This window comes from Meriones unguiculatus, chromosome 8, assembly GCF_030254825.1.
Source record: "Meriones unguiculatus strain TT.TT164.6M chromosome 8, Bangor_MerUng_6.1, whole genome shotgun sequence".
NCBI lineage: Eukaryota > Metazoa > Chordata > Mammalia > Rodentia > Muridae > Meriones > Meriones unguiculatus.
Window position 1 is genome coordinate 38,619,196 of NC_083356.1, and position 25,994 is coordinate 38,645,189.

General features: G+C 44.3%; 1 long non-coding RNA gene across 1 annotated transcript in view; it reads right to left on the reverse strand.

Moving 5' to 3' along the window:
- LOC132655820 (uncharacterized) overlaps positions 1 to 25,994 on the reverse strand; it is a 198,444-nt gene that overhangs the window by 165,047 nt on the left and 7,403 nt on the right. The window contains exon 2 of the long non-coding RNA XR_009593695.1: positions 14,024 to 14,122. This is a non-coding gene — a long non-coding RNA (uncharacterized LOC132655820). The remainder of the gene's footprint in view (positions 1 to 14,023; positions 14,123 to 25,994) is intronic.

Sequence of the window (25,994 nt, forward strand, 5' to 3'; positions counted from 1 at the left end):
GTATGGGGGGACTACTTCCCCATGGTTTGCAGAGTCCAGTACTGACTTGTGCATGGTGTAGTCTCAATAGGGAAAAAAAACAGTCATTTTAATCTGTATTTCTCTAGGTAGAAGCATCCTTTATTTATTTGTTTGTTTGTTTATTTGTGTGTTTGTTTGTTTGTTTTGAGGCGGGTTTTCTCTGTGTCATCCTGGCTGTCCCAGAACTTGGAGATCCACTTACATCTGCTTCCTGAGTGCTGGGATTAGAGGCGTGCGCCACCACCCCCTAGCTGGAAGAAGCATCTGAAGTCTAAAAGATCACTTGGGACCCTGTTCTTGAACTGTCATAAAGCTCTGAGAACTACAGTGTCTCTGGTTTGGGCTGGTCCTGCCTACAACCAGCATTGCCAGCCACATCCCCTGCCTTGTCTCCTGGCATTCCAAACTATTTTAAGGCTCTTAGAACTCTGCACAGGATTCCCTGCTCACACGGGACAGCCTGCAAATATTTTCCACTGGAACAAAAACTTAAATGGTAGGACTGAAAACACATCTTTACAATGGGTTCTGATTATCAAGCCTTCCAGAATATCCTCTCTGGAGACACATAGCTCCGTTCTCTTTCCTGTCAGTTACAGGCTGACAGGCACTGGCAGGAGCATACATGGAGGCCAGGCAAAGGCTCATCTATGCAGCTGGCCTAAAGTAATCCTTTTATCTAAAATGGGATCTCTTGGGTAGACAGACTACTGCACCAAAGAAGAAGGGGAGACAACAGAGCCTGGGCCCACACCCAGAGCCACTCATCCTCTTAAGAATAGTAGTACCCATGACATTTAACTAGATTACCCTTCACATTCAACCCAAGGTCATGTATTGAGAGGACCTCTTCATTCTCTGTCTCCTTGCCTCTACCACCATTCTGTTTACAGAATGCTCCCACTGCAGCCTAGGACTCTTCCTCATACTCTAGGCTAGTGGTTCTCAACCTGTGGGTCAAAGCCTCTTTGGGGATAAAAAGACCCTTTCATAGGGGTGGTCTATTCTCCATTATCACATATGTACATCATGATTCATCAGTAGTGAGATTACAGTTATGAAATAGCAATGAAAATACTACCTGATTAGCATACGTGAGGATGAAGGTTCAGTTCCCAACAACAGAAGAAAAATAAGGTCCATTTTCCAAGCATATATGCTCAAATGATCAATATCAGCAGCAGCTGAGGGCTACCTTTAATATTATCTCCCCCACTTCACAGATTAAAATCCATTCGGGTGCTGGCATTACAGCCCACACTTTTAACCCCACCACTTAGGATGGTGAGGCAGAAAGATTACCATGTGTTTGAGGCCAGCCTGAACTCTGCCTCAGAAAGAAGACAAAACAAAATCAAAGAAAGAAAGAAGGGAGGGAGAAAGGAATCAAGCTGCAGTTGTGGAATAAAAGGCTGAGCTGAAAGCCTGAGGCCTCCTTGTGCTCACTTGCTGGCCTACCCAGAAACCCAGGCATCCCTGTGCAGGCACCAGGTGATAATGATGGCTGGAGGGAAGCAGCCATCTGGCTATGAAATGGAACACAATTCCAAAGATACCCGCATTTGCCAAGCAAGCCACCTGCCCTCAGAAGGCCTTACTTTACTAAGAGAAGCTACATTCCCAAATTCGGCATCCTTTCATGCTCCAACCTTTCATCCATTTACACATCATCCCGTAACTACCCAGCACTTCAGAGAATGAGAGAGACATCACAGCTTCCGGCCTTGTGGGAGAGGAATCACACTGAAAACAGGAGGCAAAGTAAGTTGGCTATGCTTATTTTTTTCTCCCACTGGTTGGAGCCACCAACCATAATGTCAGTAACAGGGATTTGAAATCAACAGCATCCGGTGAGAGAAAAGGATGGAGGTTGGTGAATGGTCCTATTAGATGGAGGTCATATGGGGAGGTAAGTTGACGATGGATAAGAAAAAAGTTGGGACTAGCCTTGGGTTTGACCCCAAGGAAGGGGAGGGAAGGAGAGGAAGAGGAAAAAAGAGAATAACAGGAGGAAGAAGAAGAGGAAAAATTAGCCCTCTACAGAGCTAGAGGCAAAGTGTTCTTAGAAGTGGAACAGTAAATGCAAAGGTCCTGTAATATATTTAAAAAGGCAGATGAGCTAACCAGGGCCTAGCCAGAGACTAAAGTGCTAAGTAAAAAGGACCAGAGACTAAAGAGCTGAGAAAGAGGACAATGAGATGAGACCGGAGACCCACAGAGTCAGTTAGCTCCGGGTTCCAAGCATAGAGAATTGCAATGCAAAGTCTGGAGAAGGCTTGGCTTCTATGGTTTCAGGGTTTCGTTTTGGCTCTAAGGAAATAAATAAATAAACAAACAAACAAACAAACAAAAACTCATGCTCTGTGAATTTTTTTTCCTCAGTACTTGAGGTACAACCCACATGCTAGGAAAGGGCTCAGTTCACTGAACCACACTCCTAGGAAATGGATAGTCTGAGGAGACCGGAAGGTGGCAATGTATGTGTGTGTATGTATGGCAGGGGCATGAGGGGGCTACAGCGGAAGTAGTCCAGGTAGGCAGCTATACGTGAGTTGTAAGAGACAGAGAGTAAAGGGCTATTCAGAGGGAGAATATTCTAGCCTACACGCACAGTGAAGTAAAAGTTCTGTAGTTCCACGGTCACCCATAAACTTGTTAGAGACCAATCCTCCCACCCAAAGGTAAGTAAGAATCCAAAATTTAACACTCCCTAACGCCAGGTCACATTGATGTCCACTTCCTTTGACATTACTGGACATTACTCATATCTAGGTATATCCCTAAGAGACTAACTTTATATCCACCCAGGGCCAAACCCAGCCAAAATGGGAGCTTCAAAATGGCTTCCTGCCCAGGCCAGAGAAAAGATGGGAAGGGCTGTACTGAACCTGAAAGCTCTAAGCCTGGGGCGAAGCTCAGCAGTAGAGCACTTGTCTAGCATGTACAAGGCTCTGAACCTGAGCTCCAGCAAGAAGAATAAAAAGAGCAAGGAAGAAGAGGGGATTTGAAATTACTTCATCACTAGGCTGGAGTGAAAAGCAGAGAGAGCTGGGAGCAGCTGGTTTGTCCCTGTAGCCTGTCACATTCCACAAAAGAAAAGCAGGCGGCTCCTGAAAGTCCCCAGGGCAGGGCTGAGAGAGGTAGGAAAGATGATGGAATTGATGGAATACTTTGCTGGCTGAGCAAAACTGAAGTGCACAATCTCACCAAATCAGCCCTTACTTATGCTGGCTTATCCATGCCCCTGGGATCAGAGGGGCCCAAGGGATAATTTGTGACAGCAGGATTTCATGTGCAAAGGCCACTTAGCAGCCTGCCGCTCAGGCCTGCCCTTACAGACCCTAGAGGCTTCAGCCACTCCCTGTCACTCCCTGCTTAAGGGACAGCTATCATCCATGGTGACCCAGAAAGTTCATGAGCTGGGCCCATAACACACAATGGAATGAAGAAGGCAACATGGCTGTTGCTGGCACCTCCTTACACAGTTCTGCTCAACAAGGCTGTATGTTTGTCCTCCGAACACTGTCCATTACATAACTCCATGAGTAGCAAGCCACCTGAGACTTAACCTATCTAATGAATGAATTGTATTCACGTCACTCAAGTATGAAGCCATATTCAGCTCCATTGACCACAGTGACAGCACACTCAGTGTTTTTAGAGAACGTACTTTGGCTTGGTCATTCTAGACATCCCTTTCTAAGAAATCATGTTCCAGGAACCTACTAGGCACTATAGCCAGAATGCCAGTTGGTGATAGCCAATTAAAATGCTGTTAGTCAACCCTGGGGCTAGGTCCAGAGTCAAAGGAAAAGGGGGTCATGATCAACTAGTGATGTCTGCACTGAGCAGAGAGAAAAGCACAAGGGTGGAGCATATCCTATCCCTGTCCTGGGAACACAAAGATGTCACTCAGCTCCTCTCCTTACTAGGCTTACAATCTATGTAGGCACATAAAAATATAAGGAAGGAAATAGGCCAGGATTAGAAATACTTGTCTGTATCAGAGAACTCCATATGTAAACAGAACTTCGGCTATGGTCATATTCGGAAATAAGGTCCCTACAGATGCAATTAGGTAGAGTGGAGTCTACTACCATGGAAAAGTAAAACGTCTGCCACTGACCATTACTGACCCATCCGTGTGGCCATTGAAGGTGGCAGCCCTAAGATGCCACAGTACCTCTTAGAAGCTGAGGGCCAGTCCTAGCCCAGTCGAGGCAGCATCCTCACTCTCACGTTACAGATGGGAGCAGGAAAGGAGATAGCCCTTTCTAAAATTCACAAAGCTGGTAAGTGGTGAGCCGAGACACAGATCTCATTCAGCCCCAGAAAGCCAGGGCTATGCTGACTGAGAAGCCCCTCTCTTAGGAGAACAGGTAGATGAAGAGTAAGGAGTCTTGAGAGGCAACACCTGGAAGCCTGAGAGCTTTCAAGGCTTCTGGCAGCTCCTGACAGGAAAAGGCTTCTGGGAAGTACCGTTTAACAGGGAGTTCCTCCAACTGGCTACCAATCCTTTCAGAACAACCTCCAGGCAACGGAGGCTAGATTCTGCAGTGGTAATGTGTATTTTTTGGTTGTAGGGACCACCCATTAAAATACATATGTATATATTTCTAAGCATCTATTAAAGGTTTTATTATCTGCAATGTGCAATAATTACTTTCTGCTCATCACAGAGCTCTTTGTAGTCCGGACCTGACTCATTATTATTATACTTGGCTCAAATGCTAACAATCTCCACTTGCAAAGCGGCATTCTGGGCAGAAGATCCAAAAGCCTTAGCTGATTGAGGCACAGATCCTGGAACGGCATTTGGTGGGCCATTATTTTTAACAGGAATAAGCAGCCCATCTTCTCATGTTTGTATCTCTCCTCCCTCTCCACCCCCCACCTTTTTTTTTTTTTTTTTCTCTCATTTGAAAGGATAACAAACTGGCTACAAGAACACAGGTAAAGCATAGGGTGGCCTGTCTGGGTTCCCAAACCATGTAAAGGATAACCATAAGTTTTCTGACGCGTCTAAAAAAGGAAGGCTTCTTTGCTTTCTCCTTTAAATTTCAAAATATGCTTCTGGCCAAGCAAAAACACAACCAGTGCTAAGGCTTGTGCCACAATGAAAAAAGAAAGCCTCCAGGATCCCCAGCCCAAGCCGCAGAAGACGCAACTTTTTAGCCGCAGTTCTTGTCTATGATTGCTACTGTAATTCTCACTACTCTTGTTCTCATTGCTATTGTTGTTTTTGGACAAGAACGTCTTAGGGACTCGGAACTCTGCAGAGCCTCTCCTCAGAAATGTCCCATCCGCCCTGTGCCTCACTTTTCCTCATTAACGGTAAAAAGAGCCAGGACTGAGGACTGCTTAGAACATAAAAAGAGAAAGCAGACTTCAAAATGGCTTTCCGTACAATGGGCAGGGTCTCAGGAGTGAGAAGGTAGAAGCTGCCACCGGACCCCATCCTCCACTACAGATCAATATGGTCTTTCTATGTTAAATGGAGAAATGGAAAGGGGGGCCATAAACCCATTGATGCTTCCTGAATTGGCCATCGGGCAGTGAAATATTGCTCACTATTGAACTAGATGGCTTCCATAGTTCAGTAACTGTTCCCTAACAGCCTGGCCTACCAGAGGCAACAACAGTGTGGGGAGTGTGGGGGAGGGAAGGAACTTTGCAGCAAGATGAAGATCAAAGACCTTCAGGAGGAAGGAAGAGAGTAGGGGGTTCATGCTCTCTGTTCCTGTCCCGGCAGGGACCACCAGGAATTGAAGAAATGAGCCCTGACATTCAGTGTAGCAGAGGTGAAGGAGGAGAGTTCATGCTTTGTGTTGGAAAGAAAGTGGGAAATGTTTCCAAAAAGCTTTCTAACACCAGGAAGCAGCAGAGGCCTGATGAGCTGGCAGAGGAGCCTCTGAGGGGAGGGAACACATTGCGTGGCTTCCTTCTGCGCTGGTGCCATGCAAGGGAATGCACTAGGTAAGTACTTGGGCTATCCAGAGTCACCAAAGGAACACAGCTTGTGTTGGCAGCTTTGAGGAGTGGATGAGCAATCAGCAAATGGTCAAAGGTTGTGCAAGTATTGCCAAGCACTCAAGAAGCCCTGTGACTTGGGTTCAGAGACACAGCTATAGGATAGATACATATTTTTAAATTCTTTTAGGGCTTTCATAAAAGCCTGAATCAGAAAGTTCGATGTTGCCAGGTGGTGGTGCACATCTTTAAGTCCCAGAGGCAGACCCAGCTCTGTGAGTTCAAGGCCAGCCTGATCTACAAATTGAATGTAGGACAGCCAGGGCCACAGAGAAAAGCCCTGTTTCAAAAAACCAAAAATGTATGAGGTTATCCTAAGGTCTTTATTACACACAAACTCAGAGATGGAGGTACATGCCTTTTATCCCAGCACTAAGGATGGGGAAGAAGAAAAATCAAAAGTTCAAAGTGATCCTTGGCTATATAGGTCATCATGGGCTCTCGAGATCCTTCCCCTATTCCACTGGAAGATTGGGAAATTAAAAAATTCAAATGGTATTTTGTATTTTCCAGCCGGAGGAAGCCACACAAAGCCACACGGTTGAGGTGAAGCATCCTTACTGTCCTTAAAGACTCCTACAATAGCCACTATCACCATCACTTCTACATATCCTTCCAGATAACAGTGCACACTTTTATGTGTGTGGAAACATGTATATTTGCATATAAATTTGTGTGCATGCGTATGCGCATATGTATGAGTGTGTACATGTTCTTGTGTTTTTCCTTCACACGTAAGTGGGAACAGTTAAGAGCTTCCAAAATAGTCCCTCACCATCTGGACCCTTACTTTGTCATTCGTCTAATGACTTTGGAAGATTCCTGACTATGAACAAATCCAGCCAAAGCCAGGCACAAGGTAACTTGAGAAGCTAAAATGCAGCCTGGGTGGACTCACTGAGTTCACAGAAGGTGACTGAACTCAACCAAGAGCTTCCAGGATTAGGCACTGGACCACAAAAATCTCAGATACCTCCTTGATCCAATACACTCATGAGACAAGTTGGGAGCTATTATAATATGTGTTTCACAGAAAACAAAACTAAGGTCTCAGAGAAGCAATCAGCCCAAGATCACTCACTTATCTAGAAGGAGTGACCTCAGGGGACCCTGGGTGCATCTCTGGCATTCATCATTTTTAACTGCAGACACACAGCAGAGGAAAAACTGTGAACCATTGGCATAGTCTTCATCCCAGCAAGGTTGTGAAGGTATAGGAAATAATGGTCACTTTGCACCTGGCCTGCCCTCCAGAGAGCTGTGTATTAAAGAATGAGCCCTCAGCTTGATGCTACCCAGGAAGGCACTACTTAAGAGGTGGAAGAACATTTATGTACAAGGCAGGTTTATATGAAAGGTCTATATAAAACCTTTTATCAGAGGTTTTACATCATATGGAGCCAGGACCTTAAAGGGATCAGTTAAATATCCACCTCTCCAACTCCCTTCCCTCTCCCCACCTTGCTTTCTTTAAAAATAAAATCTCATTACACAGCCCAGGATAGCCTCAAAACCACAATCCTCCTACCTCTATTTCTAGAGCAGCACTGTACAGGTACAATCACTGCAGCAAGTTTTCAGACGTTTTCTCCTTTCAAAATGGATTGACTTCAAAGCTGATTATTTCTGGTGTTCTGTTACAACAGTGGAAAACTGGCCGACACAAACACCCATTTAGGAAAAGTGTCAGAGAATCTAAGCTTTTCTTCGGATTCTCATCTGTGACCTGTGCTTTTCTTGTCTACTAACACACCTGAAACTGAACTTTCATGGGAGAGCCCAACTTAGCAGCCAGTTGTGCATCGTCTCGCTTCACCCTCGCCCAGCCATGCTTCGGTAAATGTTGTCATCTCCTTTGTTTCCCTTGAGCAAACAAGGCTAACAGAAGCTAAAGGGCTTTCCAAAATTTTCTCGAAGACGTATCAGGTCCACACCAGGGTTCTTTTCACTCAGCATCACAAACTTAGGATATAAGACTTCTGTGGCCCCACGGAAAGACACTCAAAAAAACCCCAAATCTTAGAGAAACCAGCCAGACCCAGCCTTCCCCCATCCAAGCCTCAACTTCACAGAGAAAGCTCTGTGAAGGAAGAACGTCTTGACACTCTAGACTTTGTGCAAGAGAATCAGAAAATGGCAAGGTAACGCACATGGAGAATCTTAAATGAGTCTAAAATCAGAGCGGGATGTAGAGGCCCATGATTTTCATCCTAGGTCTAAGAAAGCTGAGGCAAGAGGATATCAAAGGATTGATAACAGCTTGGCCTGCCCAAGTTGCCGCAGCAGCAGCACTGTGCCACACAGCATGGCATTCAAATGACAGCAGAAGATCTGCACACTACGCCAAGAGAAATATCCAATAAAGCTGTTCCTTTCCTGTGTCTCAAATTCACAAGAAATATGCTCAAAGCACAAGAATGAACTGGGCGGTGGTGGCGCACACCTTTGATTCCAGTGCTTGGGAGGCAGAGTAGGGCCTCTGTGAGTTCGATGCCAGCCTGGCCTACAGAGCAAGATCCAGGACAGCCATGGCTACACAGGGAAACCCTGTCTTGAAAAAAAAGGGGAGGGGGAGGGGAAAGAAACACAAAATGCAACAAAGTTGTCTATGTTTATTCTTCCTTTAGGCTTTTGACATTTCCTATGTTTCTACCAAAAACAAAATTAAGAGATGTCATAAATATAAGCATTATTTAGAAAAACAAAACAAACAAATAAAACACTCCCAATGACCCAACCCTAGATAAAACAAGCAGCGTGTAAAATATGAATTCAACTGAAGAATTTACTTGTTTTATCTTACGTTTTCAGATTGTGATCCTACAAAATAAAATCAAAATGACACAAGAGAGGGAAAGAGGGGCCAGCGAGAAGGCACTCCAGTGTAGAAGAATGGAGGCAACAGGAAAACAAACCTTGAAATCTGTCTATATTGAGATAGGTCTTCAGGGCACGGGGAAGCAGGTTGCAGGGGGAGCCGCGGATAAAGGTCTCTCAGAGAGAACTCTGAAGCTAGGACAAGTAGTGGACACTTTAATGGAATCAGCAAACAAGAAAGGCCCCAGGGATCCATTCCATATTCCAGTACATGCATGAAAGCTCAAATAGTGCAGACTGATATGAGTGCTATGTTTACAGTCATACCTCATGATAAGGGTTAATTTATACATAAGACATAATGGGAGAGTTACAATAACTTCACCAGATCTCAGCAACCTCGGTGTGCAACTTTCTTTTCACCTTTGCACCAAAAATAAGTACTTCATGGCTATCTGTGGCACATCCAAATTGCAACATCGTGGTTCTACTTCAGGGCCATTATTAAGTAAACCAAAGGTTCCTGGCACACAAACATTATGATAGGAGAGTGGGCCAGGCACCACCCACCCGAACCCTGACTATGTTGTCCAAACTCGCTACTTGGCCCAACAGACTCATCGTTACTACCTCTAAACATCATTATGTCCTGGAGATGAGGCTGCATTGCTTTGTTGTTTGGGTTTTGTTTTGTTTGAGACAGTTGTTGCCCCACAGAGCCTTGAACTCCTAATCTTCTAGCCTCCACCTCCCAAGAGCTAGGTCTATTAGCCATACCTTGCCAGCCATTGCATTGGTTTTTTTGCTTCTTTCCTTATCTGGTTCCCATCCACACGTCTTTAGGTTTTACGTCAACAGCCATCAAAATAACAGCTAAGACAGCTAAAACTCACTGAGTTGACAGGCTGGCCAACTCTAAGAACTCTATATGGGATTATGCCATTTAACCTTTACAGGTCTACACAACAGGTCCTACTGCCAGACTAACTGTACAGACGAACAAATGAAATATAACCATCTAAACCAATACACACCTGAATACTGTCAGAGCCAAGACTCAAATCCAAGCAATCTGATGTGGCCCTTGCAGGTCTGCTATAAAGGTTTATGTAAGGCATATAACACAAAACTGACATTTTTTTTTTGTTCTTGTTTTGTTTGTTTTGCTTTGTTTTTTGAGACAGGGTTTCTCTGTGTAAAAACTCTGACTGCCCTGTAACTCACTCTGTAGACCAGGCTGGCCTCGAACTCACAAAGATCCGGCCTCCTAACTGTTGGGGTTAAAGGAGTACACCACCACTGACCAGCTAAAACTGACATTCTATACTGGTATCAGTCTTGCTAGCTAGTATCTAATGGCTATATAATGCATGCTACATACATAATGTTAAATTTTTAACAGCTATATTTTTTAAAAAAGTAATAAATATGCAAGTGAAATTGATATCAATATATTTCACTTTTTTAATAATGTACAAATCTCATTTCAACATGTAATCAATGTGAAAAAAAACAAGGTATCTTTTCTAAGTCTACAAAATACACTATATACTTCCTATAAATAGTGTTATTCAATCCAGACCTAAAATGGGAAACATCTTAGATGCTCCACAGCCACATGAGACTGTGGTTAACACTCTGAACAGCACAATTTTAGCTATGGTTAAACTAACCCAACCTATGGTTAAACCTAGTTTAACCTATGGTTAAACTAACCTGGGCCTTGGTATCTCTGGCCTGACATGACGGTGAACTTGATCTCTCCATTTTCTTCCACTGTCAGGTTTAGGTCAACCTGAATCAGTGGTTGAAGCTAACAAACCTAACATTTGTTCAGCCCTTTCAGAATACCCTAGAATGTGTCTTCAAGTTCTCCAAGAAGTGTCTGTTTGAAATGCCTGCAGGGAGACACAACTAGTCCCCCTGGGAAAGATTGTCAAGTCACTGAAACATTATGGCCCATCTTGTATATCAGCTTTTAAGGAGACCCCATCATGCATCCCTTTTCTGCTGCCCAGCAGTGGAACATCTGGAAGCTTCCACTCCTCACAGCTGGACAGCCTGCTTATCCTTAAAAACCATGATTTATGAGCCCAGCAGTGGGAATTGTGGGGAAATAGTCACATCCACTAGGATAGAAAGGAAGGGGTGGCAGGTGGAGAATTAATCCATCCTTTAAACTAGAACAGAAAGAACACTCTATCAGTTTATCTAGCACTGCAACTGAGTAGAGAACGGGACAGTGACTGAAGGACTAAAAATTCACCAGTGCAGTTCAAAAGAAGTTAGTGTGCATCTCTGCCATGTAAATCAGATCCAAACAAATCAGGGCAGTTCTGGTTGACCAAAGTTTAGTCTTATTCAAAGGCTCAGGTCATAGGGAACTACAGCTGTGGTATCTAAGTGCAGTCTGGGATTTCTAGATCAAGATTATAAACATTCCCTAATGGAAACTTGTTCCGGGTTGCTGCCAGTCTACTCACTCTGTACTCCCAGGCAAGACGAAGGCATCGACTTATCATCAAGGATCACAAGGTTGGGTATGGGTAGTTCACCCATGGGTCCTTCTAAACTCAGACCCAGGCCTCAGAATCTCAACTAGAGAGAGCCACCAAAACAGGGACAACTCCATAAAAGGCAAACAGTCCCAAATCACAATGCCCTTTGCACTATCATCCAGTGTCTTTCCACAAGAATGAAGAACGTGCACTGTGAGTTGCCAGAGGATATCTGATAGGATCTGCAAACTCCCAATGCAGACTCTAGGCCTCTTTGATTGCACAGCACACCTGCCCCAGGCACCATGATAAAGACTCTGATGCCCAGAGGTCTCCTACCTTATTGACTTTAATCTGAGCCTTAGAACTCCAGAGGTAAGGATGCCCTCTAGGCTCTAGGCAGGAGAGCAGACCAGTGGAGACACACCAGTCTGAAAAGAGACACACCTGGCTGCAAACGCTGGCGCTGGCTCTGGCTCTGTTGCAGATTTGCCTTTCATGTTGGGACGTTATCTAGCTCCCTGCCTCCATTTCCCTACCTTTAGAATTGGGAGAATCAACATCAACCTGCTTGACTGCTTTAAGGATGCTCAGAGCAGAGCCTACAAACAGCCACAGTCACTTCTGTGCACACTGACCTGAGTTGATAGTGAGGACACAGAGGTGAAAGGGGAAGTGGTTGGCCTCATTCTATATACAAGACTCAACTTCCTGGACCAGGACTTAAGGGCAAGGAAAGGGAAACGGAAGTTTGCGAGTGTGATTTGCAGTGTTAAGTTCTGAATGTACTTCCTTATTCAGCAAAGATATACTAAATTCACTTTATCCTCAGCACAGACCCAATAAGCACAGTCTGAGATTCAGAGACAAGAAAGCTGACAATGGCCAGGGCTTATTGAACTTCTGGGTGGCAACAGAAAAGAGCCAAGAGCTTGTAATCTCATTTAACTCACTGCAGGTTTCAACTTTATTTTCTAGTTTTAAAGATGGCAAAGTGAGCCTGGAAAAGACAAGTGACTAGATGTGACCTTTGAAGGGGAAGAAGGAACATTCAGAGCAACCCTGAGGGAACTGGGAGCCAATATCTCACCCGTGATGCTCTCCTGCCTCTTAACACATGGGGACAATTACGGATATTTGGTTGTCTCTCACCATCAGAAAGATGCAGGTCTCTAGGCAGGACCCAGGTGTAAAAGCCCAGGCCCCAGGCCTGAAGTAATAGCCAAATGAGTTAGTCCTGGGGATAAACTGGGTCCCTCTCTGGAAGACAGGTAAGTGGTTATTTGGGCCCACAGTGTGGAATGTCAGGCAGGTGGCAGCACAGGAACTGAGCAGGTATTTTGTCCCCAAGGAAACATCCAGAAGGGCCTCCTCCATTCAGCTACAAGTAGGTGCTCTGTTTCAAAAGGTGATCTTTTGTCCTAATGGGAGTTAACCAAGCTCAGACCTGAGCAAACTAAGCTCCCTGGGAGGGAACACCTCACAGCCCCACATTCCCTACAAAAATGCAAAGCTCTCAGGATGATAAAGTACCATCCAGGCCCAGGGGAGAGAGCAGAGTCTGAATGAATTGAGAATCTGCCTGCCATCTTGAACCCATCTTGAGGTGAAAGCAAACTGGAGAGCTGTCCTGGCCTGGTCCCTTAGAGACACTGCCCCTACTCTAAACCTCAGGTCTTCTTTAAATGCAGTGGGAAAGTGAAACACCAGGAAGAAGTGCTCAGTGGGTCAATGGCTTAATCACTTTGTAGGGTCTACCTCATTTAAATCTAAAGCGAGGTGGGTGTGGTGGTGCTTGCCTTTAACCCCGGCACTCAGAAGGTAGAGGCAGGTGAATCTCTGAGATCAAGGCCAGTCTGGTCTACAAAGGACCCAGGATAGTCAGAGCTGTTACACAGATAAACCCTGACTCACAAAAAAAAAAAAAAAAAAAAGGCCTAGTTTTATCTTTTCTCCTCAGTTTTCTGTTAGACACTGGCACAGACGAGTTAATATTCTTTCCCAGTGAAGTGGTGAGAGAATGAGGTACATGTAGGAGGCTCTGTCAGCAGTGATTCCTGTAGATTATCTATGAGGACGATCAACTGAGCCAAAAAAAATAAAGTCCCTTCCAACTTTGCAGGAAATCCCGCACAACCCTGGAAAGGCCTTTGGCTGATGATTCCACACACAGGGTCTGTGTCCAGGATAAGTAAGATGCTCTCATTGTATCTCTGCCAAGTACACGTGAGATGCTGCTCTCTTTAAATATGGCCAATAACACCCAGGAAAGAGCCACTAGGAGCATGAACAAGATGTACAGTCCATACTAGGCTTAGCAGCTAGCCCATGCCAGCAGTTGGGCTGAAATCAGAAGAGTCTTGAGTTCATGGCCAGGCTGGACTGCATAGCTGACCAGTGCTCGGCACAGTATGAATACCTGATACCAGGAGGCTAAAGCCTTAGAGGATAACATAGACAGTGTTAAAGACGTGGACGCTGACCCAAGTTAGATGGCCTTCACTGGGCTTTCACACTAAAATCAACAAAAAACAGAGCCACGCTGATCAACACTAGAAATGAAGGGCTGAGGAGATAGATCGTGTGCCTGGTTAGCATTCCCAAAGCCCTGGGTTTGATCCCCAGCACCACACACAATCAGGAGTGGTGACACATACCTTTAATCTCAGCACTTAACAAGAAGAGGAAGGATCAGCAGTCCATGGTTGTCCTTAGTTACACGGTAAGTTTGGGGCCATCTTAGGATGTATGACACCCTAGAAAAAAAAAGCAAGAGATGCTGAAATGATTTTGCACGGTGAGACACTCTCAAAAGAGTGGAAGGACAGCCCACAAAATGGAAAGGCAATATCAAGAATCGAATATCTGGGGCTAAGACCAGGATGTGAAGTGAGTAAGTAGATGGATAGATAGATGATAGATAGATAGATAGATAGATAGATAGATAGATAGACTTTCAGTTAGAGGTAATGAAAAAGGCTCTAGTAATATTTAGTAGGGATGGTTGTGCAAGGAATACACTCAGTGTCATTGAATTGTACTATACAGAAAGAATGAACAAAAGAGAGGGCAAGTGAATGGAGATGGTAGGGCAACAGGAAGTAGACTTTTGCTATGATTCTCAAAAGGGCCTTGTCATTATTCTGTAGCTGAGGCTGATCTTACACTCTTCCTGCATCACTTCCCAAATAGCTTGGATTTGAGTCTCATACCACTGGGACTCTGGTCTCAACCATTTTTGAGAACAGAGTAACACTAGCAAACAAGGTTAACATCTGCGCGCCATTTTATTAGAGTTGTTAGCAATACTAAGTAACAGCAGATTGTGATTATCTTTACTAAGATTTATTTTACTTTTATTTGTGTGTACCTGTGTCTGTGTGAATGTATACCATGTCCACAGAGCTCAGAAGAAGGTGTTGGATGCCCCTAACGCTGGAGTTCCTGGCAGTTTTTAAGCTACCAGATGTGGGTGTTTCCGACGAACTTTGGTATTCTGTAAGAACATTAAACATTCTTAACTGCTGAGCCACCTCGGCAGCCCCCAGCTTGTGACTATCTAAATGATACAGTATCCTCCTCTTTGCCCTTTCTCTCCCTCCACTTTTCTCAAAGACAAAGGCTGGATGGACCCTTCTGGGAACAGTCCAGATTCCTCTTCACTATCCCCCTGACAATCTTGAATATCTCCAGGCCCATGTCAAGCTCCCTCTGTGTCCCTATGCAATTTCCTCTCACAACTCACAGGAAGATGATAAAAAGCTCCATAAAATGGTAGATGATAAAACCCCACATAAAATGACGTATGGCTATTTTCCTCAGGACATCAGGTTGGTTTGCTTCTGCAAGCAATCCTGCTGTAATCTCTTCCTGTCCGTGAAGAGAAATGTGACAATCATTTTGGTCCCCAGGTGAAATCCTCAGTGGCTAACCAGCCAGCAAGGGAAAGGTCACAGAGCTATTGAGAAACTCATGAGATCCATACTCCACAAAACAGAAACAGAACCAGCATGCTCTGAGGAGGCAGAGAGGAAAGAGAAATTAACAAAGCTGTCTAGAATGTAGGAAATGGTGGCTTCCCCAGCACTGTGTGGCCTGGAAGCATGGAGGAAACTGAAGGAGTGGCTCCATTCCAGGCAAATAACTCTAAACAAAGTGTCAGGAGGCACTGGGCCAAAGTAGCATTCAAATCCACTGCCACGAAAGTAGAAACAGCACACAATGAGGGCTGCTGGCTGAAGGGATCTGGAGATACAGAGTCATGGCTCATCAGAAGAAGCTATGTCAACCTAAGGGGACCACTATAACCCAAGGGTTGCAATCTACTGGCCAACCACAATTGCTTGCTTGGCCTATGACTTCCCTTAAAACCTGAGTTGAACATAGGTGAAATCAGGAGGGGAGTTGTTATATCTCATTTCATGCAAGGAGTGATGGTTAATATCCAGCGATATATCCACAGGATCTAGAAACATCTAGATGACAGACTTCTGGCAAAATCTATAAAGTAGTTTCTAGACTGATTTAACTGAGGTGGGAAGATCAACCCTGACGGTGGACAGCACCATCTACCCAATGGGCTGACGTCCTGGACTGAGTGAAAAGAAGGTGAGCTGGACACCAGCAGCTGTCTCTCTCTGCTTCCTGGTGGCAGAGGCGATGGGACCCGCTTCCTCATGCTCTTGCTGCAGTGATGTTCCCAAAGTTATGAGCTGTATCTTCTCAAACTTAACCCCAAAGCAGCCCTTCCTCCCTTACGGTGCTCTTGTCAGGTTTTTGACTGACCCACAGTCAAAACAGCAGTGCCTTCCTTTGCCTCCCCAGTGCTACCACACACATTTACATTTTAAAGAACCCTCTTCCCCCTTCTCGTTCTTTCTCTTGGTGAGGTGGGGATGTTGAAGAGTAAACTCAGGTCTTCACAGACCCCAGCAAGTGCCCCATCCTGGTGCTATCTCCCAGCCCAGGCTTCTCATTGAGAAGCAGAAGCTCTGCTTTGGCACATTTGTTGGCAAGGACATGTCAGACTTCTATCTAGTTCATAGGCAGCTGTTCTGTCTGGAGAAGACTGAGCTGTCAGTGGTTTCCTATTGTACTTTTTGCTATGGGCTCAGCTGGGACATTAGTATCTCCTCTGCTCACCTTCCTGAGTGGCATGCAGCCCTGCAGGGACATGATGCTTTTCAGTTCATACTAAGGTGTTAGGAAGGTGAGGACTTAGAAGCTGCTAGGGTTAAGGAGAGACTGCATGCTTCCTGGAGGAGGTGACCCTTAAACAGAGTCATAAAGCAAAAACAGAAGTCCCCTGGGTGAAGTAGTAGAAAAAGGATTAATTCTTACCCCAGTCCCAGACCGGCTACTTGCTATGCAGTTGTGAGATGTGAAACTCAGAATCATCTGCAGAGATAAAGCTTCTGGAAGAAGCCGATCATTCCAAAACTTCCTAATGATTCAAACCTACACTGGCTGGCTGCTTCTGCTGTTACCCAAGCCAGGGGAATCCTCAAGGCAAAAGCACTCAGGCTCTAAAGTTCAGTTGGAAAGGGCTATGATATAAACCATTCATTCATTCAGTAATTCAGTGAACACTCATGGTGAGACTACGTACAGCAGGTGTCCCCTAACAATGTTGAACCATTAAGAGCTTTTTAAATGCATGATTTCAGGATTGGGTTTGCTGCTAGAACAAACATGCTTCAGCTAGAAGAAGGAGAGGGCGGATAAGGATATAAGAAGATGCTCCTTCCTGAACTAAAGGAAACCAGGCATCTGGTAAGCAGAGCAGGGCCTTTGGAGCCTGCTACCCAGAGCATCCCTGGACTGTAGCTGCACTCTCAATTCATAGGTGTCACAAAATGTCCAGATACATTCTTAAACTCCTTTTGTTAGTTGGGCATGGTACCCCATGCCTATAATCTCAGCACTCAGTAGGCAAAGGCGTGTGGATATCTGAGTTCCAGGCCAGCCTGATCTATCCTGTAAATTCTGAGACATCCAGGGCTACAGAGAAGCTCTGTCTCAAAAAGCAAACAAAAAACAAACTCTGCATGGTGGCATACATTCATATGCCATGGTTACTAAAATACATCTCTCTTTTGCACTCAAAGATTTTAATTTTTAAAAAAATCTTGTTCTTCCTTTTAAAAGGAATAAGCATGCAGGGAATGTCTTTCTAACAGAGAAAGCATGAAAGGAATGTTCAGAGTCATGATAGGGAAGAAATACAGCCTTTGGCCCCTCTGACCGGAAGGACAGAGGCCCAGGCCAACTAAGCATGGACAGAACTCAGACCAGGCAACAGCATCCAAGGCCTGTAGCCTGACCTCTTCCCACCTCCAGCTCGGCACACTTCTGGAAAGCAGTCACCCCCTAGAAGGATAAGGCCATATGGCCTGAGGGGTGGGTGTGGGGAGGAGGAAGACAGCTGCTGGAGTAAACTGGAGTCCCCTTGGGCTGTGTCCTCCAGCTATAAACCAGTCTGGCCAGCTAGGGTAGTCTGGCCTCAGCCTCAGGGGCTTCTCTGAAATTAAGGCAAGCAGAGTTCTGTATAGAGTGATCTCTTTTTTAAATCTCCAGACTGGCTGTAGGATCTCAACAGTACTGCCCAATTCCAGAGTCAGGATGTAAGTGGGACCCAGCTGTGGAACAAACTTGATCACAACCAATGCTGTGCTTTCCACCACTGCTCTCCCATACACTCAAGGGGACTTTCCACGAACTGCCCTTTTCCTTTTCCTATTTCCTTTTGAAACTAGGAAAAGTCGAATATTTAACCAGAGAGTGACCAATACTCTCTCAATCACATAAACTAGAATATACTTTAGATGTTCTGAGCCGGCAATACATGCAGATAGACCGGACATTTCATTCTCATCTCACACCCCGCCCTACTTCAAAATCAGCCACAGCCCCCACAGCAAGATTGGAGCATCTGAGGTGGTTTTCAGAAGGCCACAGGCGCCCAGGCCTATCTAGACTCTCTCAGACATTACCATCCAAGTAAAAGTTCTTACAGCTCCAAAATGAATGCAAAATTCGTCCTCTTCCATTTTTTTTACCACAGAGAACTGTTCTCCCCATACACCCAATCAAGGTATTTTCATACAGCCTTCAAATTTCCTGGCTTCTATTGTTGACTGGCCAATCTATTCTCAATCTAACAATGAGAAAGGGGCCCTCCTAGGAAAAGGACATAGAGGAGCACTGGAGGATCCCCATACATGGAACTGCACCACCTAGAGTTGGCCCTGTCCCCAAAGACCTAGGCACAGAATGCCAACAGAATTTTCTTGGCACTCTGAATAAACCTCAGGTTTCTCCTGCTGCCGGACCTTCTAATGTGCTGTGCTCTTTGCTTAGAAAGTATAAACAATTTGCAAAAGTTAGAATTAATAGCCATGTCAGTATGACATACCTGCCCATAGGGTTTTTGTTGCTGTTATTGTTGTTTTGGTTTGGTTTTTGGTTTGTGTGTGTGTTTCCCTTTTCTACATATTTTCAAAATGGTATGTGTAGATGTCTATACTCTTATTTTTAGATTGAGATATAAGTTTCCTCTCACTCAGGCTGGCCTTGAACTCTCTATGTAGTTGAAGTTAAGCTTGAACTCCTGGTGTTCCTCCCTCTGTCTCCCAAGCGCTGAGATTATAAGTGTACACCCAAATATCCAGTTTATATTCTTCCATTACACAGCATTTAAGGAAACATGGTGTTAAGTAAAATAAGACAGGCCCAGGCAGATACTGAATGACCTCACACCTATGTCGATGTCCATGATTTTGAGAGCGGAATGGTGGTCACCAGAGGCTGGGGAGCATAGATGAGTGTGGCCAAGCCTCTGGGCACAGAGCCACAATTAGATGGAAGCAATGTGGGGAACTATATAGTTCCATGTGCCATTACACAGTGGGGAACTATAGATAATAACAACATAAGATATATTTCAGAAAAACTAGAAGAAAAAAATTCAGTGTTTTCCCACAGAGAAACGATCAGGAAACACAACCCCTTAGATTCAAAGATGTCTATACATATTGAAACACCACATGGCACTCCACAAACACAATTTTTATGTCAACTAAAACTGTAATTTTTTTTAAAACATGCATTTCTTCTAGTTACTGTAATAAAGCAAATGATGTAAACCTACTTAGAGGAGGGTTTATTTGGCTTTCAGGTTTTAATCCATCTTCAAGGGAAACCTGGGACCTTGGAAGAAGCTGGGGTCCATGCAGTAGGAAACTAGAACCCCATCAGAACAGTTACCTGGAAGCAGAAACTGAAGCAGAGACCATAGAGGACCACTGTTTAATATCTTATTACCCATGTCTTGCTCAGCTATCTTTCTTGTATAGACCCGGACCTAAAGATGGTACTGCCAACAGTGGGTGAGGCTCTCCTATATCAATTAGCAATTAGGAAAATACCCCAGAGGTACTTTTATAAGTCAAAATGATGTAGGTAATTGTACCATTAAGGTTCTCTCTCTCCAAGTGACTCTAGTTTATATCAAATTGCCAAACTGGGTGTGATAATACACTTGTAGGGCTGATGCTGGGAAACTGCTGCCAGTTTAAGGCCTACAGAGTGAATTTGGGGACAGCTACCACAGAGCAAGATTATGTTTCAAGTGAAGATAACATATACTTCAGACTCAGGGCCTAGATGTCCCAAGCTGAAATTGACCTGAGTTCATCCTCCCTGAATACAAGCTTTCATGATACCAAAAGACATTGTGCAAGCTTCCAAAGGAGAGAAGAACCAACAGCCCTATCCAGCCATGATACCTCAGCATCACAACGGCAACCAGCATGGCCTAATAACCCTAAAGGTGCAATGGTGGCATGCATACCATAATGGTAACCACAACATTTTAATTGGACTTAAAGCCTGCTCAACAAGAGGAAACTCACGGCTTATACTGGAAACCTAGCCAACAACTAAAGATTAGTAAAGTCATCGATCTCGTAAAAGGACCTACAACTGCCATTTTACTAAACTAGTGTAATCCCTAACTAAATTCTATTGTCCTTACACCCATGAATAAATGTAGTCCTGAGCCCTGTTGCAGGATATTTGATCCCATTGTGAACCCCAAGATTGTGAACTATAAAAACCTGTTTCTTATTTGGTGTGGTTCAGCCCTAACATACAGCTTTAATCCAAGCACTTCCTGTTTATTGTAAGCAGGTGCTTATGGTGAGGCCCTAGCAAACAGTTCTAATTCAAGAGCTTTCTGTACACAGGATTTAAGTTAACCCTAGGTCAAGAGGCAGAGCAAGTAACCAGCTGACAGGGATTAAGTAGAAGAGAGGGACTGAGAGAAGAATTTTTAAGACGGTGTGGAGAAGGAGGAAGGGTTCTTTAGCTTTTAGCTTTTCCCTCCCAGGCTGTTAGGTAAGCTCGGGTCTTTTTCTCCTTGGCTGTCACCTGAGCTAGAAAGCATTTGGCCTTGGGCTTTTGGCCTTTTTGCTTTTTCCTTCTGGACCATGAGCTGAGTAGGAAGGTTAGCTGAGTGCTTTCTCTGCCTCTCTGAGCTAACAGGTTTTCACCCCAGCATCTGGTTCCCAAGTCTTTATTGGTAAAATGGAACAAGTGTGGATTTTCTTTCTTTACAACACCCCTCCCTGTCCCTTTAAGTAAACCTCTTTTTGCAATAGACAAAGACCATTAAAGAAAACTACAACCAATTAAAATACAAAGCTATAGAGCAGAGTCCCAATGAGTACATCTACAATATAGCTCCCTAACCTAAGGCTCAGAGGTCACTGTGGAAGAGAGGACAATAAGACTGTAAGAGCCAGAAAAAAAAACAGGGAATTTGCTGTGAGATTATGTCTTCTAGAAATATCAGAAGCTATACCTAGTCACCAACATGACTGCCTAAATATAAGCTCAACAAGGACAACAATAACATGGATAGGAGAAAGCCCAAGAGGCCCCAACCCTACTTAAAGGACTACAGGCCACTAAGAAATGCTGAAACAGAAGAAATAGTCTTCTCTAGGGAGGAGCACACACATCAACTGGTTATCCAAACCAAATGGTCAGCGCTGAAAATATAGACAAACAAGTAATATATACAGGCTAAGTAGATTTATTTTAGTAATTTAGGAATACACAAACATATACACATACATATATGTATGCATGTACATATGTATGTAATAACAATTAATGAAAAAGATGCCATTAATCTGGAAGAGAGCAAGGAGTGGTATATGAGAGGGTTTCAAAGGAGGGAAGGGAAGAGAGAAATAATGTAATTATACTATAATCTCAGAAAACTAAAAGAAACATTAAAAATCGGACCAAAAGAAAGCAAGAAAACCAAAAAAATGGAGGAGGGGAGAAACAAGGTAAGGAAAAGAACACATTAAAAGAAAGCTGAAGGAGGCTTTGGCACTCAACACCAGCCCTACCCTCTCACCCATCTCCAGATGATGAGAGTAAACTAGATCCTCCAGTCCACCTTCACATCCTTCTCCACATATTCCGAAGTAGTGCTGGGATCCAAACTGGGAACCCTCGAATTTACCTCTGAGTGCGGCTGCACATGTGTTTTTAATTGCATGACATGCAGCCAAGCTTGTCTCTGAAGTGACCTCACACAGTCACTAGCTGGGCAGCAGGATCCTGTGCTACTCAGACACGCCAATAGTTGAGTCAGACTTCTTATATCCGGCACATTTTAAAATGAGAAAAACATAGTTCTTTTAAGTAACCGAAACACTCTCCAGCTGGAAGAAGGACCCCTCACAATGTGGGACATCCACAGAGCACAATGCTGGTCCTCCAGTGTAAACTGCCAAACCACTCAGGGAGGGAACTACATGGAGGTTCCCCAAATAAATAGTGCCAGGTGAAAGGAGCCAAAACTGGGGAGACCACTGCCTGCACAGTTCCATTAACATGACATTCTGAAAAGGGCAACACGAAAAGGTCACAAGCACTTGTCAGAGCTGGAACAAAAGAAATCCACAACAAAGGGGAGAGAGTTTTGAGGATGATGGACCCATTCTAGGACTTGATTGTGACATAGGACTTGACAGTGTTCAAAAACGATGAATTCTCCAGCCCTCTCTGATTTTACGAATGAAATTCAGAATCTCTTCACATCAATCTTCCCTTTTGCTCCCTGCTTTTGAGAATGTTTTTTTTAAATCTATTACTCACTTTGCCATGGAGGCTGTTTGTCTTTTGTTATTGGCTTTGGGAAATGCTTTATACATATACTAGACACCAGTGCTTTGTAATATACTACAGAGACTTTAAATTCCTTCCAAGTCTTTGTTACATTACATTTAGTTATTAAATGTAATAACTTGGAGCATGGCGTTCATGTAAGGGTCAGAGGACCACTTGCAAAAGTCCTGACTGGAGACAGGGCCTAAAGTCGGGTGGCCAGGATAGGCCATCTTCCAAGCCTGTACTAACTTTTGATATTCTCATGGTTTGCAATCTTAGACGTGCTTTCATTTTTCTTTAATATTAATGTGCTTTTAAAATCGGACTTGTCTTCTGTGTTCTGTCTCTAGTTAACTTCTAACACATGTGTCCAACCTCCATGTGAATTATTCAAACAGCGCTTCTGTACCGATGTCTCCACTTCTGGTCAGCCTTCCCTCTTTCTATCACACACGCTTCACAATAGTGCTACTTCTGTGTGTGTGCTTTCTTGCTTGCCCCTCTTAACTGCAGTAAGTCCCTTAAGTATCGGTACCACACTGCATTTGAGAAATCCTGGATAACCAAGGTCTGGCCTAGCACTCTGCACACAACACTCATCTATAAACATCTGATGATGAAATGAGGCTGAAGAAAAACCCAGTGGGCTAGGTGAAGAGTACTGAAGGCCTGTGATGTCTGTAGTTGGGGCAGGAAGGTTGTGAGTGCTTGGCTAGCCTAGAATTCATCATGAGCTTGACGCTAGCCTGGGATATATAAGAAAATTTTGTCTGAGAAAGAGACAGAGACAGAGACCAGAGGGTGCATGTGTTAGAGATACACATGTTGCTAGCATGTAACTCACTAAGCATTTAAGACAAGCTAGTGGATCATGGGAAGAGCAACATCGAATGTCTCTAATAGAAAATGTATCTAAAGTTCTACAAATACTTAGATGCTATAATACAAAAAACCTAGCCATGTGATTTGTCCAAGACAGAAAAATCAATCTACGTAACAGTGTTTATAAAGCTCAGCACCCAAGCAAAAGGAATTAAATCAAAGGAAAGATTAACCAATGAAACAGCCACTGAACAGAGATTCTACTTAGCCAATAGTCAAATCATCAGTACATATATATTATTCGGGAATGCATGTGACTGAGCAGTAAGAGGAGTCAGCAGCTCAGCATGCAGTGTAACTACAACTATCTAAGAAAAAAGCAACAACAAAGAGACAAAACCAAGATAGTATTTATCATACTCAAATCAACTGAAGAAATTTCTCAATTTTACTTCTCTTGGGAGGGGAATGGTGCTGGTAATCAAGTCCACACAGGGCTTCATCCATGACAAATGCATGTTCTACTGCTGAGCCAATCCCCTAGTTCCAGAATTGTTTTTTTTTTTTCTACCTCCCTCCCTGCCTTCCCTGATATAGGTGGTGTTTACTGGGGCTCGACCTCCGGGTCCTGGGAATGCTAGGGAAGTATTCTACCACTGAGCTACCCACAGCCCTCTATCTGATTCATACATGTAAGTTCTCACTTTTTGATGAAAAGAATTTTAATTTCCCTAATCATGGCTGTGTCCACCAAGAGTTCAGAATTCTCAAGTCAAGGTGTTCACTCCTGAAGCCTACCTTCCACATGCTTCCAAGTACCTTTCTAAATATGAAATCTTGGAAATTGTTCCTTGCTGAGACACTTAACAGATCCCATTTCAGCCAGGTGTTTGGGGTGGCGGCAGCAGCACCACCACACGGGTGCCTTTAATCCCAACAAAGGCAGGTGGCTGTCTGCGTTCCAGCCCAGCAGCCCGATCAGAGCTATACAGAGAAACCCTGTCTTGAAAAACCAAAATAAAAAGGGAAAAAAAGTCCCATTTTGATGGTCTCACAGCAGTCAGTCTGACCACTGTTGACCTAGATAGAGCCCCACTCTCTTACCTCCCCACAGACATCTCACTTCCTGTCTCCATTCAACACCCCATGACTTAGAGACTTGGCTGCTCAGTGGTCAGTCTAGTGCTTCCTGCCGGGAAGGATCCAGCTGACACTCAGGACAGTCCCCATCCACCCATCCACCCACCCCAACCCCACCACATCTCTCCTGTGCTGGGCCAGGCTTCCAGGCTACAGAAGATCCATGGCTATGAACCCATTTACCTGCTTACCTTCTCCCATCAAATGCATCAGCAGTTATCTTTACCCTCTTTCTGCTGTCCCCTGGAAGATGTCTTTATTTTTTTATTATTTTCGGATAGAATCTTCTGTATCCCAGACTGGCCACAAATTTGACATGTTGTAATGCATGACCTTGAACTCCTGACTCTCCTGCCTCCACTCCCTGGGTTCTATAATTACAGGTGTGCTGGGCTCTATATATACAGTGCTAGAGGTCAAGCCTAGAGCCTCAAGCATGCCCAATAAACAACCTAAAATCCAGCTACATCAAGCATCTTTGAAAAAGGTAAATTGTCTTCCCTTTTAAGAATCTGATGCCTGCCACTCACAAGGTTCATTGCATGCCTCCCAGACCTCAGACCTGTCTCAGGCCAAGTATCACCTAAGCCAAGTATAATTTTATATATTTCCCAGTAGCCACAGAAATCAAGTTAAGAAACAGATGAAATTAAGTTTAATAACATATTGCATCTAACCCAAGATATCCAAAATGTTACCCTTTCAGTACGCGATCAGCGTTTTAAACTGGATTGCTCAGACTTCACTTCCCTTTTGGTTGCGCTTTCAAAACTCTTCTATGTATTTAACAGAGAGCATATTCCAAGTTCATTTCAAATACTCAAGGCACAGAAGGCTACTGTACCCGATGGCAGAGTTTCACATGCTGGGATCTCCAGGGAAGAGTTAGCAGCCCATGTCTGTAGCTCCATCAACAGCTCACAGCCTAGAGAAGTGCTTACAGTGTTTAGGTACTGCCTCCTCACACTCCACTGCCACCACCACCACCCACTTACTTTCTTCTCATATCCCAAAGCTGAGTTGGATAGAACGACATTGCTGCCCAAAACCTTTCAGGGAATCGCCATTTCCCTGGGTAAAGGAAGAGAGCTTTCAGCCACCAGCGCTGGCACATGTAAGTAATCCCAATACTTGGGAAATTGAGGCAAGAGGCTTCCTACAAGCTTCAGGCCAGCCTAGGTGACAGTGTTTTCCAGCCTGAAGTATATACATAATGAGACCTGCTCTCAGAAAATGAGAGGATCAGGGAGAGGGTTCATGCAATTATGGTGCTTGCCTTGCAATCACAGCCTGAGTTCAGTGCTCAGCACCTCACCTACATAAAAAAGGCGCTGATACCAGCCTCACCTACTCAGTAAACTCCAGGCCAATGAGAGAACCTGCTTTAAACAAACAAACACAGGTGTGCTGCACCGGAGCACTGTCCCCTGGCTTCTTCCACGTGCACTGTGCACAAGCATGTGCTCAAACACACTTTCA